The 19,820-nt window shown below is 45.6% G+C and overlaps 1 protein-coding gene and 1 non-coding gene across 7 annotated transcripts in view; both read left to right on the top strand.

Annotated features, from left to right (window-relative positions):
- Window positions 1-19,820, top strand: part of PDE10A (phosphodiesterase 10A) — a 537,273-nt gene that overhangs the window by 215,106 nt on the left and 302,347 nt on the right. The gene's annotated exons all lie outside the window — the stretch shown is intronic.
- Window positions 13,426-13,536, top strand: LOC116665571. The gene has a single exon (XR_004322229.1). It is a non-coding gene; the product is annotated as a U6 spliceosomal RNA (small nuclear RNA).

Here is a 19,820-nt window from a genome sequence, read left to right as displayed (position 1 = left end):
TGTATCTTGCATCTCCACGGGGCGTGGCTGGTGAGGTTTTCAGCAGGATGAGAGCAGGGCTTGCTGGGATCGCTGGAGCAGGAAGGAGCCCAGCACATCGAAAGCGCTGGCTGGCAGTGTGTTGGGCATGGAGGGGCGTGCCATTTCTGGAACAGTGCAGCCTCACTGGCAGTGAGAACCTTTGGAATTTGGAGCAGGTGGTGGTTAGTCATCCAGACAGGCAGCTGGCATCCCAGAGATCTGTCATTGTAACTAGGGGCCTGGAAGCTCATATACCACCAGACTCCTGTAAGAGAGTTGTCAAAATATGAAAGACTGCCAGGATATCATGTGGAGTTGGCTTAATACCATGGAAAACCTACATAGCAAAGGAAGGGGGAGAGCACAGGGTAAGAGAAGAGATAAGGCAGTAAGCGTCAGAAGCCTGGTCTAGTTGCTTCAGCTGAATAAACTCTTCACCTTCGTTTTTCCTGAAAGCTGCAGCAAAAAAGAGAAAAGGATGAGAATTCATTCAGAATGAGAGGGTCTCACTCTGTGGTCCGTCCTGTACTAGGGCTGGTGCAACTGTGACTTTCTAATAGAAGAACACTAATTTCCCTGCCAAAACTAAATCCAGAAAAGTTAGTTTTGTGAGTTTCACATAAAGGAATCTGAAAGCCATGGGCATGTGTTCAGTAGCAGTTTTACCAAAAATATAGCGGTATGTTGATTGTCAACTTCTTACCTTGACCCTTGATACCGGGTGAAATACTGCATATCTAACTTAACTGAAAAGATGATCACGAACTCTTTTTGAGCACTTCCTATGTACTAAGCATAGAGTAAGTGTTTTGATGCCTGAATTCATGCAGTCCTCACAGTAACCTGGTACATTGTGTCCACCTTGCAGGTAAGGAAACTGAGGCACAGGAAGGTTGAATAACTCGCCCATTGCTTCACTGTTAATAATGATAAAGTTAGGGTTCAAACCGAAGTCTTGGCTTAAAGGGTGGGCGTTTTACTGCTCTGCAGTATTTCCCGGATCGATCAAGCTTGAATGGAGCTTAGAGAATTATCACTGAGACACACTCAAATTCCGATCCCATGTGACACATTTTATGGGTTTGCTGTTACCATTTGAAAGTAACTACTAGGTTTTCATTCTATACAATTAACACTATTGATGGTAGCAGTTCATTTTTCCACTCCTCCAGCTACTAATGCAAAACCCTAGAGTCACTCTTCTCTCTGCTAGTTCTCCAGCCCTGCTAGTCTTTGCTACTCCTCCAACGTGCCAGGCACACTCCTGCCTCTGGGCCTTGTACTTGATGCTTCTGCCCTGAACCCTCTTCCCCAGATACTCACAAGGCACCCTCCTTCAACCCCTTCATGTCTCTACTCATACTTACTTGGCAAAGGAGGGTCCAGACCCCTCTCCTGACACTGCGAGCCCCTTCTCTACATGACTCGCCTCCATGCACTTACTGCTGTTATCACATCCTGCCTGCTTGACTCCTGTATTTCTTTACTGTCCATCTTTCCCTGGGAGTGAGCTTGCCTGTCATGTTCTCTATCATGTCTCTAGGACCCACAGGATGACGGTTCCCTCTGGGGGTGCAGGGATATAAGGAGGGGACTCCAGCAGCTTCTGGGGTATTCTGTCGCTGACTGGGGTACCTGAGTCCTGAATAATTTACTTACATTTTTGTATGCATGCTATAGTTAGGATAATGCAGAAAACTGGGATCGGAGGAAGTGACTTATCTGACAAGGAGATCTGAGAATACAGAGGGATTTTTTTTCAGTGTGGCTGTGGGTTAGCCCTGTAGAATTAGTGGAATACTCTGGTAGAAATAGAGGAGGGGTGTGGAAGTGCTGGGAAAGGGGTGATTTCCATTCAGCTGTATCTTTGCTTGGTTTTGGGATTCCCTACCTTTTTTTTTTTTTTAACAAAGTCTTTAATTTTGGATGGTTTTGGGGTTTTTTGTCATCTTTTAATCAGAGTGCATCTTTTAGTAATTTTTTCAAAAAACATACAGGTGGCATATTTACTGAAAATATATACACATAATAAGACTTTCATATATGTATTCATAAACATATATATGAAGGCCTATCAATTGCCTTCAGAACACAGCGTGGCTGCATATATCATTCTTCTAGCTTCAAGAACAGAAATTGCCCCACAGTCTCCAGTTTGTGATGTTTCCTGGAAGCCTGAAGCTAGTCGGGTTTGTCCTTCAAAATAACCTGAGGCTTTTTTCTGCCTAATAATACACTGCAGGTGTGCTTATTTGAGACAGATATGAACACTTTTAATATTTGCTCTACCCTTTATGATTTTTTCAAAAGGCTCACCTCTGAAGGAAGCTTTATTGTAGGCCTCATTGAGCATACGGTTTTAAAATACTTAAGTCAGAGGTTTATTAAGATTCTTTAATGCAGTGATTCTCAGGAACTTTGGTTGCAGTATGGGCAGGCCCCAAGCTTACCCATTGAGTACTCCAGTTAGGTGAGTACTGGGTTACTGCCCCCCAGTGGTAGGAGTGGTGGTGATTATTTATTATTTTATTATTATCTTTATCTTTTAATGTCTCCTAACACAATCCTTTTTTTAAAATAGATTTCCAACTCTCCATATTTGAAAAGATTACTTCAAGTAATTTATCCAAATGTTCTGATATTTTCTTTTATCTCTTCATGTCTGTAAGTTAGAAAATAAAATCAGAATGAAGAAAATCAGTTACATTTTGGGTATTTTCCATCTGAAGAAGGTTGGTATCCAATTTCATTGAAATTAAATTTCCACCTGGAAAGCTTTAAATATATCCACTTTTCCTACTCTGTCTTTAATTACCTTCATTCCAAATGATAGTTCTTCCTTTTATGATACGTGTTTATAACTTACATAATATAACAGCCAAGAAAGAAAGCAGCGTCTCGAAATGAAGGACTCAGAGGTCAGCTCGTGCCCTGCGGGCCTGCTCTGCCTGGCCCAGGAGGTGGCTTAGTTTCACTCGGGGATATCCGTGCCTGTGGATGTGGTACATCGTCTCTCCGGGCCGAGGCCACCATTCTCTGTTCTTCTTCCAGGCATTTCACACTTTTTATGTATCCTGCCTACACTATGGATGGCATAAAAACGCACTTTGCCTGCACCCGTCACACAGCAGCAGCCCTCTTTTTTGCCATTCGGCTCTTCCAGGGCAGCTCATGGCCATGTTACCATCTTGAGGGGCAGTTGTGTTTTGAAAGTTGCATGTTGGAATTGCAGATGGATTCTTTGTCTTCAAACCATCACATTTCTCAAAATGTGTGTTGTTTCTGGCAAGCTCCAAGTGGAAGCCGGAAAGCTAATCTTTGCACTGGGCCAGTGCCACGCACCCACGTGTGCCTGCTGAAGGGAGGGTTGGGCCCCGCTGGGAGCGGACTCGGGTTCGTGCCCTCCTCTCCCAGCAGTGGCGGGGATCCCAGGGTTCTTGTTGTGCCTCAGGGGCTGCTCCAAAGGTGCTCAGAAGAGTAGCAGAATAAAATGAAAGTGACGGTGGACACTGATGCAAAGGGCCGTGGGGGAGTGCCAGCTGCTCCGACAGGCTTGCAGAGGCTCTGCCAGGGAGTAATTATTACTTCTGGGCAGGGCAGCACAAGAAATCATGCACCGGCAGGCTTTCCGCTAACTGCCCTGTGCCATCACTGCTACATGCCCCGAGGACCGTGGGTGCGCGTTGCGGGTGGGTGGGCATTCCTTGAACTGTTGGATTTTTGCCTGGTTTTCTGCTAAACACTAAGGCCTAGTTTGTCTGAGACAAAATTTTAAAATCCCTTTTGCTTTTTCCTTCCCCTCTCTCATTTTTGCAAAGGTATAAAGCAGCTTTGAATTTTGGTCTGAAACAGCATAAGATGAAAAGCAGCTGGACAAAATAAAATGTCTTCATCTTTCTTTGGAAACGTGGATTATTCAGGTTATGTTTCATTAAGTAAATAAACAGACTAAGATTTTTCCTTGAGTGAATCGAGTGATTGGACAAGAAAGCAAATGATTTATTCATTTCCTTTATAATTTTTTATCTCCTGGCCCTCTTCCCCCTATCTGTCTCTCCAAATCTTCATACACATTTTGAATTCTTGAGTGTAACACTGTGGCTTCAGCCTTAGGAAAACAACCAGTGAGCTGGCCCGTTCATGAGACACTCCGAGGGCCATCTGTCAATGTGGGGCCGGTTTTCTGGTAGTGATTCCTTCCTGGACCCTGAGCTCTTTTCAGGAGAGGTAGGAAGAGGAGTAGGCATCTAGAATTACCTTTTTAAAAAAGTCCCTGGGCTCCTGGAGAGGGCCCCTGTCTTCAGCAGGCATGAGATCCACACGATTCCCTGATGATGGTTTGGTTTCCCTGACGAGCTCTGTATGCTGACCTCGAGGTAAGCTCCCGGGTAAGGATCATGACACACAGTTAAGTAAAATTTGGCTGCTACATTAGCATGTGATTCTGAGGAGGAGAATAGTGCCAGTTCTCAAGAACTCCTCTCTCTCTGTTAGTCACTGAGCTTGTGCGGTCAGTGCTTCTGTCTGAAGTCAGCCCTCAGCTCGTCCGTGATGGGGCCCAGTGTGTAGTCACCGCAGCTGGAAAGACGTTCCCTGTCCGGGAACTCTGGCCCGGAGGCAGGGGGGTGGAAGAAGAGCCTCCACGCGCTCTCCCCTCCATGCCCGCAGAGGAGCCGTTCCCTTTGCACTGTCCAGCAACCCGATGGCGCGTTCACATTTCCTCCTTGCTAGACGTGCCCATCTGCCCTTGGGGCTGCTCTCTGCTTTGCTGGTTTGGAACTCATTTGGGCTTCTCTGTAATCTCCAGGTTGGTCATGAAGTGGAGAACTTTTCCCAAAGGGAAATCTCAGCTGTTTTCCTTTACTAGGCAGTTGTTCTTTAAAGTACTGTACTGCGTGTTCGGCTCGGCAAGGGATATCCTCTGTAACCCTTTGTCCTGATATCGGGAGGGACGAGTTTCCTCAGGGAAGCTGGTTCTCAGGGTTGTGTGGGACCCAGCCACCTGACACCCCACCCCCGCGCTCACAGCAAGGATGACTGGCCCAACATGACTCTAACTTGGAAGCTCTGAGCATCTGCAGCCCTCCTCCCTCCCTCTTTCGCCTCATGCTCAGCCCCGTGTTCATCCCTTTGGGTTTTTGCTGACATTGCTTGAATTATATCATCTGAGTAGTCATTTATTTTGCTTGCTTACAAGACCAGCTATGGTTATCACTAAGGTAAAACTTTGAAGATTTTGATCTAACTATTGAGGATAATTCTTTTCCCCAGGGGGGAAGAAATTGATGCTTCCTCAGTATATTTTCCCCCACATTATAATATTTTCCAATTCTGTAAAGTATTTCCCAATCTGTATGTTTGATCGCTTCAGAGACTAGGGGACAGCTGGGGTTCCATGTAGTCTACCGCCCTCGTTTCTTCCAAGAGCTGGGACTTTGCAAGACGTGGGCTTTCTGATGGGATGAGTTGCCTTTGCTCTTTGAAACCCTGAAAGTTTATTCTATAAACTGTGTGACTCCTTGGTTCTTCCTCCACTTTGCATGTATACAGTAACAGAATGTATTATATACTTTCTGTAGTAAATAAAGTAGAAGTAGGGCTGTTATTTCTAAGACTATATTCTCTTAGCAGCGAGTGTGAGCCTCTGAAGGAGATGGCCTGTGCAGATTTAGCTCAGCTTCCGTAGCTTGTACCAAGTGGGCAGGATCCTTCAAAGTCGTTGAGCTCAGAGTAAGCTCCTTCCTCTGACGGATAAAGAAACTGCCACATTCAGTTTTGCAGAAGACGCATCATTTGCAGACAACAGCGTGGAGCTGGAGGTGACAAATCAGACATGTTGATGGTCAGTCGTGGCAGAATACGTGCGTCTTTATGGGAAGCAGCAGAGGGAAGAGCGTGGAGGCAACAAGGTGGTGGCCGGGAGGCCTTCAGTCAAGCACTATGAGGGAGGGGTAAATTAAAATGGCTGCTTTTTTCCAGTAAGTACGAGGCAATGGCAACTTTAAGAAGAATGAGAAGCAAGAAGCAGCCAGGAGCTTTAAGGTTCACTGTCACCAGTTCTTCACACCTGACAGCCTGAGTCTTATGGATTCAGAAAATTACTCACCACAAGGAGGTGATCTTAAATGAACAACCTTCAGGGTTCGGTCCTCTATGTCCCTAAAGAGAGAACCTGCATCTGCTTTAGTGAGAAAGACGACCCTGGAATCCGATGTCTCCAGGATGGTCGGCGGTCTCCTGACTTCCAGCTGCCTGACCTGCTCGGCTGCACCGTGTGATTTTCACTCTGCGTTCCTCTTACTTAAAATATCGGCGATGTACGTAAACCTCATCTGATTGCAGCCGTTTCCCAGTGAGTGTGGAAACTTAAACTTCCGCTGATTACCCTTGTTAAGTGTAGCTTAAAGGAATTATAAGGACCTGGTAGGCGTGAGAAAGGAAACTTCGAAATTACGCTTGGCATATCCAAAGGCTAAATGCCTAGACGGATCTCACAGGGGTATCAAAAAGAAGCCCTGCCAAGACAGGAGCACAGGCCTGGTTTTAGCCAGTCTGGCAGTCGGGCTGTCCACCTGTTGGTCTATCAGGATGATAATAGGAATGGTAGTTTAATTTGGCGTCTGTGAAACTCTTCTCACCACCCTTTCACATCCGTGACACTCTTGGTCTCAAAATGGCCCTGAGGACAGCAGGAAAGATGGTATAACCTCATTTTATGGATGAAAAATCTAAGCCCCTGGAGATTAGACTTAGAGACTTCTGCTGTCTTTATCAATCCTACCGTCATGATTCTATCCGCTTAAAGTCTCCAATTCTGCGTGATTAGTGTATGGCAGAGTCTGCCAGCATTAAATCGTCCTAGTGTGGCCCTGTGTGTGTACACAAGTTAAGATCATTTTATAGGTAGTGGCTTACTAACTAACCTTCAGCCCTTTTATCTTAATTTTGACGAACTACATGCTACAAACATTAGGCCTGTAGCATACACTGAAAAACCTGAATACTTCTGATTCTGGAATAGCTTGCATAATTCATGGCATGCATTTCTCAGTGAAACAAAATTCTTTTTTTTTTTTTAGCATCTCTCAGAAGAACTTTATTATCTGAATAAAATTCACAGACTGACCTCCGAGGGAAAGTAAAAAAATAATCAAACCCTTATTGTATTCCTTGTTTGTTCGTACACCGTCAGAATTGGCTTACAGATGTTTACGTAATCAATTTGAGGCAGCTAATCAGAAACAGCATCTGAGTTGTAAACAGAGCTCAAAATAAGTTGAAATTCAGGTCCTACCTTACTTCTTTGGAAAAGGCTAGGGGTTATTCACTTCCCGGCTGTCTCTAAAATGTAGAGTTTAAAGTATAGAATTGTTAACAGCTACAGCAAAATATGCTCTGTTTTGATCACTAGGAGACTCAGAATCCACACAGCCCACCAGGGGCTTGGGAGCGTGACAGACGTGACTTGGGTTTCCAGCCTCACAGCTCCCTGCCTGTGCCCTGGAGAGTGAGTCCCTCTGCCGAGGATAAGCAGGTGGAATTTGATGTGAAAGAGGACAATGAGACCTCACTGTTGTTGCAGGATATGTCATGTTAAAGGACTTGAGATCTTTGTACCCTAGCTAGCAAGCATTCCCCCCGATCCCCTGAGAAAGCAAAGCAGAGAGCAGGCGCCGGGGAAGCGGGCAAAGGAGGAGAGGAAGAGGTCGGGGGATTGTCTAGAATGAATCGCCAAACGCTAGTTGTCATCCAGCTCAGAGTTCCACGGCCTCGCCCGCTGAGGACGCTTGCCTCGCCTGACTTCCACAGCCCGTGTGACTGTGGCTGTGGCCACGCTTACCGTGAAGTTGTAGTGGTGGATTTATCTCATGTCTCAGCCGGACTGTCTGTAACCAGAGATGGGAGGGCAAAGACTAATCATTCACCTTATTCTCTGAAGCAGAGAGTGCCCAGAGCTGTGTTCACATTTTGTTTATACTGAATTGAGAGGAATTATTATTATGTTGAATTCAAGCAAAAATGCTGTTCAAATGAAGCGTTTGGGTGCAAAATATAGATAAACTTATTTTGGAGCAAATGTTATCAAAGGATCCATAATATCAGTGGCCATGGTGTTTTACCTGCAGAGGTGTGACACGATGTTAACTCCGATGGCAGCACCCTCAGCAGACGTGAAGACCCTGCGCTCTGTGCAGACCGCATTTCACAGATGTCTTACCTGACCTGGTGGTGTTCTGGCGTGAATATGAGTCAAAGTGAGTCCTCTAACTCTGGTGTCACAGTTGTAAACCAGTGGAGCAGGATTAGGTTAAAGGGAGCCACCTTCTGTTTTTCACAGACAGTAGTAAATGCAGCCAGAAACCTGTCACATTTGCTTTACGTCACAGCACTGGACGTTGGCTTGGAAATCGATTTCCATAAAATTCATCTGATCTCAAGATGAGAGTAAAGGTAGAGTTATCTGACATGAGCATGTAAGTAATTCTGTACCACTGAAAAGCTGGTAGAAGATATATTTGATGAAACAAAAATCTGTGGTTTAGTACCCCTGTGAGGAGTCACCTTGGCGTCCCTAGGTTTAGAAGCGCGCGCTGCCCTGGCTCTCTACTCAGCACCAGCGGTTTGCAGCTGGATGTAAGCACTGGTCCTCGGGATTTTTAGCAGCTCTAGGAATTTTATTGGAGGAATTTTATTTTTATTTTTATTATAAGTTATTTCCTAGTTTTTCTCCCCCTGTGAGCAGGCATATTGTATTACATCACATATGTTGAGCATTCTTGGCAGACTGCTGGATGTCTATTTATCAATGGCAACTATTTACTGGTTGAAAATGGGAAGCAATAATACTCACCGGGCCTTTTAATTTATATATCAGTATCCTTGTATAGACTACACTCACTTGATATTATTTAAAACATTACAGTCAATGAATTAATTAAAAGAAGGAGCACAAAAGTATAAGATGGGTGATATTTGTGGACCAGTGAATCTACAAATGGGACTTACGTGCTTACTGGGTGCAAAGGCGAAAAGACCTCTCCCATGTGAATGAATGTGGTAGGGGACGTCAGTGAATACCTTCTTGTTCTGTTTACTTTTCCTACAAAGGAACTGTTTACCAGAAGTAGCATCTGGATTCTATTGCTTTTTAATTCATTGTGGACCACTGATGGAGTCTGGAACCACTTATGATGTCAGAGTCCATAAGTGGCACTGAGAGTATGGACAGGAAATAAGAATGATAAAAAAAAAAAAAGCCTCTCGGAGCAGTTGAGGAGTTCAAATTCACCATCCTTCCTAGAAAATTCTCTTGGGTCTTAATTCTTACTCCAAAGTTTCACTTACCTTAAAGCAAATAAAAAGCAATACAATGTTTTCAAGTTAAGAAGAACAAATTGGATTGGGGATGAAATCACTTTTTACCAAACACTTAAATCAAATGTTTTTTGAACCTCTCCTAGCTCAACGGTCAGGGGGAGTGAGGAAATGCATTAAAGCATAAACCCTTCACACTAGAGGCTGGTCTCAGCCAGAGCAAAAAAGCCATTATAACTCTGCCTTCCCCACCCCCACCCCGTCCCACCCAGTGGGGGCCCAGTTTTAATCCCAACAGTTCAAGGCAACACATTTTAGTTTTTTGAATAACTCGGTTTGAATTGGAAGTTCCTTTATAATGATTCAATATCTCTCTCCATTTAACTCTTTTTAATCCTGTAGTGTGTGTTTAAAAATGTCTAATATATTTCTGTTCTGTACGATGTTCTTTTTTTGAGGTGGGGGGTCAAGCCATTTTATTGAGGAGGGTCGAAGGGCTGGGAGGACAATTAGATCTGACGTCCTCATCCGGCCAGGATCTCTCTAGCTTCACACTCGCTGAAAACAATGTTCTTAATTTCTAAGACTACAGACGGTCCCTGGTCTATGATGGTTCAACTTACAGTTTTTTATCTTTACAATCCTGCGGAAGCAGTGTGCCTTCAGTAGAGTCAGTACTCCAGATTTTTAATTTTGATCTTTTCCAGGCTAGTGACACTATCCTCTCTCGTGATGCTGGATGCTGGCAGCGAGCTGCCGCTCTGTCAGCCCCACCATCACGAGGGTGAAAAACCAATACTCTTAAAACCATTCTGTACCAACTCAGCCGTTCTGTTTCTCACTTTCAGTATTCAGTGAATTACGTGACCTGTTCAACACTCATTATCAAACAGGCTTTATATTAGATGATTTAGCCCAACTGTAGGCTAATGCAGGTGTTCTGAACTGAGCACGTTTACGGCAGACTAGGCTAAGCCGTGATGTTTGGTAGGTTAGGTGTATTAAATACATTTTTGAATTATGGTATTGCCAACTTATGATGGGTTTCTTGGCATGTAGCCCCGTTGTAAGTTGAGGGAGATCTGTAGTTACAGATAACCATGCCTAACCACACCTCCCTTCATGAGAATAACTGTTAGTCCAGGTCAGCCAAGTCCCACATTACCCAAGGGCATCTCTCAGAGTGTTAGATTGATGGGCATTGATTTCAGTCACTGTGTATTATTTATTATTGGTGTTTACATTCAAACCAGAAGTTTAAAAAGCCTTATGGGACATTTTATTGTATGAGACTTGATCTTAGGAGACATTCAGGAAGGTTTTTTTTAGTCCTATTTTTATTCTTTTCCCCCACTGTTTTAATAGTTCGTGTGTACTTCCTAGAACAGGGCTGCTGTGTGGTCTCCGGTTGCTCTGTGTAAGTTGCTCAGGTTAAGGAGGCTGGTGGGGCTGAAACCCAGCCCATTCTGCCCTCAACTCAGGTGTGCTGGCCTGGAGCTGCTCTGCCTCAAAAAGGGGCGCCTTCTCCTAATTTTCACATTAGAGTTTTTATAAGCTTGTGGAGACCCTGATTATGGGCACACTGAAATTCAGAAAAGTATAGATGAGTCCAAAAATAACCCTAAAGTATATATGACCATTTTAAAAAAAATCAAACTATACTGAAATGCTCAGAACAAAATACAGAAGCATCATCCAGTCTCCTCTCTGTCTTGCTTTCAAGAAACAACTTTCAACCTCTTATTTCTACTTTTTAGGTATTTCTTTCCTTTTTACTAAATAATATATCGCTATTTCTTAATGATTTCTTTGTTTTCAGGCATCATATACTGAGTTTCTGTGATGGAACTGAGGATTAACTCCCACCATACACAGACTTTGCTCACCCCTGTGAGCTCAGTGTGTAGAGATCACAGTTCTAGTTAAAGCGACAGCATTCGCGGTATTTGGTCCATGTAAATATTCCTCATGCCTGAGCCAAATAGGTGCCTGGATTCCATTTTTTCTCTTGCATAACTTTTTTTTTCCCTTCAATTAATAATAGCCTTTTTTTGTGTGTGCTTTTTTTTTTTTTTTTTTTTTGCTATATCTTTTTTTTTTTTTCCCTAAATGCTCTAACAGATTTGTCACAGCTAACCATACGGTTTCCAGATTTATTCCAAACACATTTAGAGCACTCTGTCAGCTCCATGGTCTTTTCCCTTGGCACACTTCCCACCACCTTCAGCTCTGCTCCACCTGAAGGGCTACATCTGTTGCACACCTGTTGTCCCCGGAGCCCCTAACATCATCAACCTGGGACATCCCTTTGAAGCGCCCACTGTCTCACGCTGCTTTTTTCCTTGGTTTGCTCCTTCACTTTGTCAGGGCCCATCATCTGGTAACTTGCTGACAGAGGGTAGCTGAGGAGTAAATACTTTGAGACTGTATGTGTCTAAAGAATACTTTATTCTTCTCTCTCTGATACTTTCAACAGATACAGAATTCCAGGTTGAAAATCCTTTTTCATCTGAGTTCTGGACACTTTGCTCCGCTCTATTCTAGTGTCCAGTAATGTTCTTGAGCAGGGGAACACCATTCTCCTTCCCTTTCCTTTGTGATCTCTTTCCTTCTTTGGGCAATCTTGGGCTGTGCTCTGGATCTCCACTGATAGTAAATTTCACAATTATGTGTCTTGGTCTCTTTAAATGTATTGTCTCAGGCATATGATATGCCACATAGTATATAGACATATGCTTCAGACCTGGGTTGTTTTCTGGTATTATTTCTTTGATAATTTCTTCTCTATTGTTGTTGTTTTCTGTGTTGAATTAATCCTTATATTTTCTTATCTGTTCTCTTCTTTTTTGCTGTTTTTGTATTTTTGCTCTACTTTCTGGGAGAGTTCTTCCATTTTATCCCTGAAATTCTCTACTGAGTTTTACAGTTCTTAATATTCTGTTTTTAATTTCCCAAAACTCTACTATTCTCCAGTTGTTCCTCTTATAGCATTCCTTTTACCATGATTGTAATAAATTTTCTTCCATCTCTGAGAATATTATAGTGGTAAGAACGTTTTTCCTGTGTGATCTCTTTCCAGAGTTGTTCTTGCTGTTTATTATTTTGGCCTCAGTCTTCCATGTTGGAAGCTTTCCTTGACTGTTGTATTATCCTTCGTCATCCTTTCCTATTTAAGAATGAGGCACTAAAAGCAAATTGGAAGCTCCAGTGAAGTGGAGAGAAGTCAGGGATTGTGGCCTGGAGAGCTTGCTGTACAGTGACTGCATGGGGAGACCCCTGCAAAAGTCAGTGCCTGTAAGTCTGTTCTTTCATACAGTTCAGCTTCTCCAGGGAAAAGCTTTCCCATCTCTTGTTAGGGCAGGGATAGGGCAGGAGTGCGTCCCTAGAAGCACACGCTAGAGCAGCCGGATGGGATAGGGCAGGGATAGGGCAGGAGTGCGTGCCTAGAAGCACATGCTAGAGCAGCCAGATGGGAGGAGGTGTTTGGGGCACCTTGCAGCCTGAAGTGCTGATTCTCATTGTGTTCCTGTTGGTCTAGAGCTTCAGCTCTGCCCTCACCTATGCAGTCTTCTGAATCCTCTATCCAGACAGTGTGGGTGAGTCCAGAGTCTCTCTGGTTTTGTTTCTTGCAAGACTAAATCCTTTGCTTCTTCTCAGGAAAGTGCCTGGGGGTCTAGACACTGAATGTACCATCTTTCAAACCAACCTCCCTTGTTTAAATCAGTCTCTAAATTCTTTGAAATATGTCCTTATCAAAGCTGACATTTGTAAGTAATGAAAAATTGACAAGGGGACGTGGAAATCTTGCTGTGTCCCTGGTGGTTTGGCATTGCGAGTAGGAAAGATAGTCAGTCATGGAGAGTAACTATAAAATATGTGAGAGTCAAGGTCAGAACCCTAAGGAAAAGCTTCGCTGGGAGCGCAGGAGGCAGAGATGGGCTTAAATAGGGACACTTAAAACATCTGGTGGACACTGGATAAATACACTGAATCCCCAAGTGACAAAGTGAGAGCACTCATTTCTAGCATATCATGAACAGTTTTATTTTCATATATTTATGCCAATGCATTTCTTTCAAGGGATTTTGTTCCAGTGCTTGGTTTGGCTGGACATGGGCTAAAATTGAGACTACACACCGAAGATTAGCATGGCCCCTGTGAGCGGAGGACAAGGAAATTTGTGTGGTTTCACATTTTTAAAACATTATTTCAAAATTGAGCAAAGACCTAAACATATGAGCTTAAAACTATAAAACTCTTATGAGAAAATGAAGAGGAAAATCTTTATGACATTAGATTTGCAATGATTTCCTGAATATGACACCAAGGGCACAGACAACAGTAACAAAAAAGGGATAAGTTGGACTTCATCAAAATTAAAGCTTTTAATTTTAATTTTGGGCACAAAAAGCAGAGTGAAAAGGCAACCCACAGAATGGGACAAAATATTTGCAAATCATATATCTGATAATGGGCTGATAATCCACTTCTACCACTCAACAAAAACAACAAAAAACAGCCTGATTTTAAAAATGGGCAAAAGAGCTGAATAGACATTTCTCGAAAGAAGACAGTACAAATATTCAATGAGCACGTGAAAGGATGCTTATCACTAAGCGTTAGGGAACTATAAATCAAAACCACAATGAGATACCACTTCATACCCATTAAGATGGTTATTATAAAAAATAAAAGGAAAAGAAAAGAACAGGTGCTGGTGAGGATGTGGAAATATTGGTCTCCTGTGCATTGTTGATGGGAATGTAAAAATGATGCAGCAGCTGTGGAAAATGGTATGGTGAGTCCTCAAAAAATTAAATGTAGGACTATCATATGATCTAGCAAAGCCACTTCTGGAAATACACCCAAAAGACATGAACTTAAGAGTTCAAAGAGATAGTTGTATACCCACTTTCACAGCAGCATTATTCACAATTGCCAAAAGGTGGAATCAACCAAAGTGTCCATCCAGGAATGCGTGGATAAACAAATTTGGTACGTCCTTATGGTGGAATGGCGGAATATTATGCAGCCTGAAAGAGGAAAGGAATTCTGACACATACTACAACATGGATGAAACTTGGGCATTATGTGAAGTGAATAAGCAAGTTGCAAAAAGACAAATACTGTATGATTCCACTTACATAAAGTTCGTAGAGCAGTCAGATTCACAGAGACAGGGAGTGGGATGGTGGTTTCCAGGGCCTGAGGAGGGAAGAATGGCAAAGTGGTTTTTCAGGGGCACAGAGCTTCAGTTTGGGAGGATGAAAAGAGTTTTGGAGATGGATGGTGGCGATGTCTGCACCACAGCGCGACTGTACTTAATACCACAGAACCAAACTCTGTAAAGTGGTTAAGATAGTAAATTTTTTGTTAATGTATATTTGACATGATTTAAAAAAATTTTAAATCAGGGATAGTCATCCAAAAGACAAGATTTGTATTCATAGATACTTCACTCAAATGTTCAAAACCATCTTGGGGGCCTCCTCTCTCTTGTCTTCATGACAGAATCCTCTGCTTTCACCCATCTCCTCCTTTTCCTAAATGCAGAGGAAGGGAACTGTCTCTCCTCCTTCCCTGAGGCAAACATGCACTCCTTCATCCGATCCCGTCCCACAGTGGCTGGGCCCTGAGCTCTGGTTGTCTTGTCCATGAACTTGAGTCCCCGTCACCATCAGCTTCTTCTTCTTTTATTACAGTTGGGCTCCAGGCTCTCTGAGCCTGAGGGAGCTCTCCTCCTCCGGCGCAGTCTCCATACAGCCACTGTCCTGGCCCCTCTGCTCACATGTCCCTCTCCTCAAAATGGCTCCTCACCCCCCCTCCCCACCCCGCGCACTGCTGAAACAGTCTTCACAGATCACTAACATCTCCAAACCAGTGTCTTTTTCTCAGGCCTGATCCTATAAACCTGCTTACAGCACCTAGCAGCCCTACTTCCTCATAAAGGGTTAGGCTCCAGGGGCTCGAGCCCCACCCTGAAGCACCCGCTCTCCCGCCCCTGTGCCCGCAGCGTGCCTGAGAGCGCTCACAACATAAGAGGGAGCTGTTGTAAAGCAGCCACACTATGAATTTCACAAACCAAATCAATTATAAATAATTTGTGAATTTTACAGTTGTGGAAACTTGCAACTCAGGCCTCAGTGCCCAGCTGTTAGGACTCCCTGACTCCTGGTAAGTGCAGGACGTAGGGCTGGCACCGTGGCTCGGCTTCGGGCTGGACCAGAGAACGTCCTGGAGGTCTTTCTGTTAGAACTCCGCCTTCCGCACTGCCTCTCCTCAGCGTGTGATGTTACTCTGTGGTCTGGGCTCCAGGCGGGAGGCCCTCCCTGGTCAACAAGCCTGCATTTCATGTCACACTGACTCCCAGGAATGGGGCGTAGAAGAAAGGGAAACTGGCTGCTCCACTGGGGAGAAAGCAGTTTGCAGCAGTACTTGCGTGGGTCCGCAGCGGGGGACACAGATGCTGGGAAATTGGGTCTGAGCCCCATGCTTTTCAAACTGCGGAGCACAGCTCCCAGAGGAGGAAGCTCCCCACCGGTCAGAGCTCGCCGGTCTCACCTGCCTTCTGTCAAGCAGCTGCGCACTGTCTTCTTTCCTGGGCCTCGGTCCACTGGTGGTCTTCCACGCCTCCAGCCCCTCTCCAGCCCCTCGACTCTGGGAGAGGTTTAGTATGTGTGTGTGTGGGGGGTGCACGTGTGTGCATGCTTGTGTGTGTGTATGCTTGTGTGTGTGTCCCCCCTCTTTTGACCCCTCCCCTGCCTTCACTCCTTCATTCCCTCAGGGTCTGTTACTTCCCTACGGGTCGCCTTCCCTTCAAGAAGCTGTGGTCTTCCCTGAGGCCCAAAGCACAGCCCTCCTGGAATCTGCTGAATGGTGGACTTGGTAGGGCGTTGGGGGAGGGTCTAAATTCAGGACTGGCTCAGATTTAGGTGATGTTTATCGACGCACGTGCAGCTTCTGCTGGCTGGTTTTCGTGTGTGCAGCATGTGGTCTAGGATTCATGATTTTGAAAATCTTTATAAAGATTGAAAATCTTTAAATCCTGGTCACTTGTCTCAGAAACCTTTGTCATCTGTGAGTCCCTAAGCCTCACCAGTTTTGAGTGGGAATGAGGGCACGGTACTGGTTATGGAACATGAACGCACACAAGTCACCAGTCCCCAGCCCCCTGCACTTGCCGAAGTGGCATTTTGCTCTACCTCGTTCTCTCTCCACTGTCCTCAGGGCTGCCAGCCTTGGGCGCGCGGAGCCCCTCCGCTGCCCCAGCTTCTGGTGGGCCTGGGCTCCTGCCAAGGGCAGGGCATCCTGCTGGTCCCGCCCCAGGGCTCCTGGTTCACACAGCTCTCTGCTCATCAGAGCTCTGAGGGAAGGAGGACAAGGGCGCGGGGGCTCTGCCGGCCTGCTTGCGGGACCACGGAGACGCTGAGGCCCCAGAGCGCCCCTCCCCTCGGGATTCACACAGATACTTGTCCTGTGCCCATCACTTTGTTTGCAGAACAGTAGCTCCCTCCAGCCCTACATCCTGGGCTGAATCCAGCTAGTCACGCTGGACTCCTGTTTCGTTGTTGAGTGAATTAGTGGATTTCTCTCAGGAGTCCCAGAGGTCCCCCTTGTGATTCATTTCCTGTTTCCCTACATCTGCAAATTGGCTCGTTTGTGCCTGAGACCCAGTCCTGGACACTCTCCGGTTCCGTGCTGGGAGAGTCCTGTCCGCGCAGGAAGGTATCACCTGCCCACCTGCCCCAGCATTTCAGGGGAGCTCCACTTCCTACTGCCCTTTAACGTCCTTCAGATGCAGTCTTTGTGGCTGAATTTCAACCACTATGCATTTTCTTGTTTTAGAAGGAAGCTCTGGCTCTGGTCTTTTAGACACAAGTGTCATTAGAATGTCCTGAAGTCTTAAAGAAATGTGTGTGATTGGCACACAGGGCCGGGGGCTGGAGGGCTCAGGAAAGACAAGCCCGTGATGCCCCGCCCTGCATTCCCTGCGCGGTGATTCCTGGCCCTCCCACCCCGCCGGCTCTCGGCAGGCAGGGGGCGGCCCCCTGTCGCGTCCACAGCCTGGCTTTGACGTGAAGCACGTGATGTGATTGCTTCAGCGCCGCCCGAGGAGTACCGACGGCTAGGGTACAAGTCACCCGACTCCAGCATGTGTGCTTTTGCTTACACACAACTCTAATTACTCAAAATGTTATGCTGATGTTTTCATGGGTGGGCACACACAGCACAATTTATCCAAGTGCTGTGTTTAAATATGGGCAGTTTACATGTCAGTTACACCTTCATTAAGCTGTCTTAATTCATAATGTTATGGGACATTTTAATCCAAAATGTTTATTACGTATCAAAAGTCATCCGTGACCTTGGCTTTCTTGTTAGTTATTGATACACAAAAGGTACGAATAGCAACAAAGAAACCCACAAAACCTTTATAGTTACATCCACACAAATGTGCCCAGAAGTCCTGGTCCCCACCCCCACACCCCACCCTGTTAATGGTGTGGAGAGGACTGGATTACACATTTAAAAGGACTGATGTTTGTCATAGTTCTGGTCTTGTCTGCTCTGATGATCTTTGTCTTCAGCCACCCTCTGTTCCTCTCCTCAGTCCTTGCCTTCGCCCGGACTCACAGCACCCAGCTCTTCTGCCAGTGGTGTTCAGTGGTCCCTAGCCCAAGAACCCTCCTTAGTGAGCGCAAACTTCCATGGCCCTAGGAAGGGAGGGTGGGGTGAGCTCCCCACCCCACTGACGCACTTCTGAATTAAACCCCACTTATATCTAAAACCTCAGCACACTGCCGTTTCTCCCAGTGAGAACAAGTGAGCTCTCGATGCGCGTCAGTAACTGGGAAGATGCTCCCAGCCATTCCACCGCAGCTGACAGATCAGCACTGCTGCTTCTGAATTCACATCTCGGTGCTTTGGGGGCAGAAGATCTGCTAGGAAGCCATAGTTCCCAGAATCTGGGCACAAAGGGCACTCTTGAGTTGCTCCTTCACTGGCGCCTGTGGATGTGGATCTAGAAAAGTGGTCTCAAGCCTTGTCAGCTGTGACGGTGCTCACTGGCCCAGCCCTCTCCCCTGGAAATACCTAGGGCCGTGGGCGGCTTCCGCTGGGTGACTGGGACTCTGCCCCGTCCCTCCCTCTCTCGAGAAAGCTTTTCAGACTGCAGATAAGAGAGGAATCTACTCAGTCTAAGATATTTTCAAGAAAAGGTAAAACCTTTATTATTTAGAGTCATGTTTACTGTAACAAATTATTTTCAATGCAAAAGAGCTGAAGTTGCAAAGTGACCCAAGCCACTCTGGTATTTTTAGCTACCAGCGGTTCTTAACGGAAGACTCCTGCAGGCCCCAGTAGTTCGAGCTGGGTGAAAGGTACAAGGCATCTTGTAAGTCCCTTGTAGGTGAAGTCGGTCTCAGACCAGATCTGGCAGCAGAGACTTTTTGGTCAGAGAGTGGGCACAAAAGACACACAAAGACAAATCATGTGCTTGTGACTGGAGACTCGAGGGAGCACCTTGCTACTGGCGGTGAACGCCCTGCTCAGCGTTGTTGTTGGCATTCTGCCAGTGCCTCTCAGGAGACAGTCCCTCCAGGAAGGTCAGCACTGCTCTGGCAGCAGCATTCGGCTGACCTGTGAGTCCCGCCGGATGTTAGGTCCCTCCACGTGCTGCTCCCAGGACTGGAGAGGATCGCTGGAGTCTTTTACCTTCTTCATGTCGCCATGCAGAGCCCCCAGTTTTCTAGCTGGTCCATCCTTTTTGAACTCCACTTGTTTGGCCACAGAAACACCGTATCTATACGCGTTATTCTCATTATAAACTCTCCAGTGTGATCAGCCACAAAGACAGTTGAAGAATTGCAGAGTAGATTTTGATGTTTCTTGCACATACTGAACACTTCTGAAGTGTGTCATTGATCAGTGGGCTCAAATGCTAACTACTTACCCCTAAGCTGTAGACTAAAACTGATTAACAACTCCCACATCACACTGTTTAGGATAGAGAATGTTAAAGCGAATTACAGACATCACTGTGTCACACAAATGCATTTGAGACCTAGGTCAGATGAGGGAACCAGCACAATTCCTGGGTTGTTGTTAAGATGTTTACAGCTACACTGGTCAGTGATGTATTAAACACGCACGTTAGTCCAGCCCTTCAGTCTGCACATGCCCTCTTGCCCTCATCTCACCTCCCGACCCATCAGGACACATGTTCACATACTCGCATTTCCGACATTGCAGGTCCTGTGGGAGGTGCCAGATTGACCTGAAATCCCCTTCAGAAAATCTGCCAAGTCATGTTTAACTCTGAAAGCCACCTCCAAATTGCTCCCTCTCAGAGTCCACCAGACAAGACCAGGAGCAGGATGCTCTAGCCGATGTAGGTTTCCAACCATTGCAGCTCTGAATCCGTAGTTTGGAGCTGTGTTTGTGTGTGTGCTCCCACCCGGAGGGGCGGCTGCAGCCCAGGTCGC

The sequence above is a fragment of the Camelus ferus genome, chromosome 8 (assembly GCF_009834535.1).
Source record: "Camelus ferus isolate YT-003-E chromosome 8, BCGSAC_Cfer_1.0, whole genome shotgun sequence".
NCBI classification, from domain to species: Eukaryota; Metazoa; Chordata; class Mammalia; order Artiodactyla; family Camelidae; genus Camelus; species Camelus ferus.
This window is presented reverse-complemented; position numbering and strand designations above follow the sequence as displayed.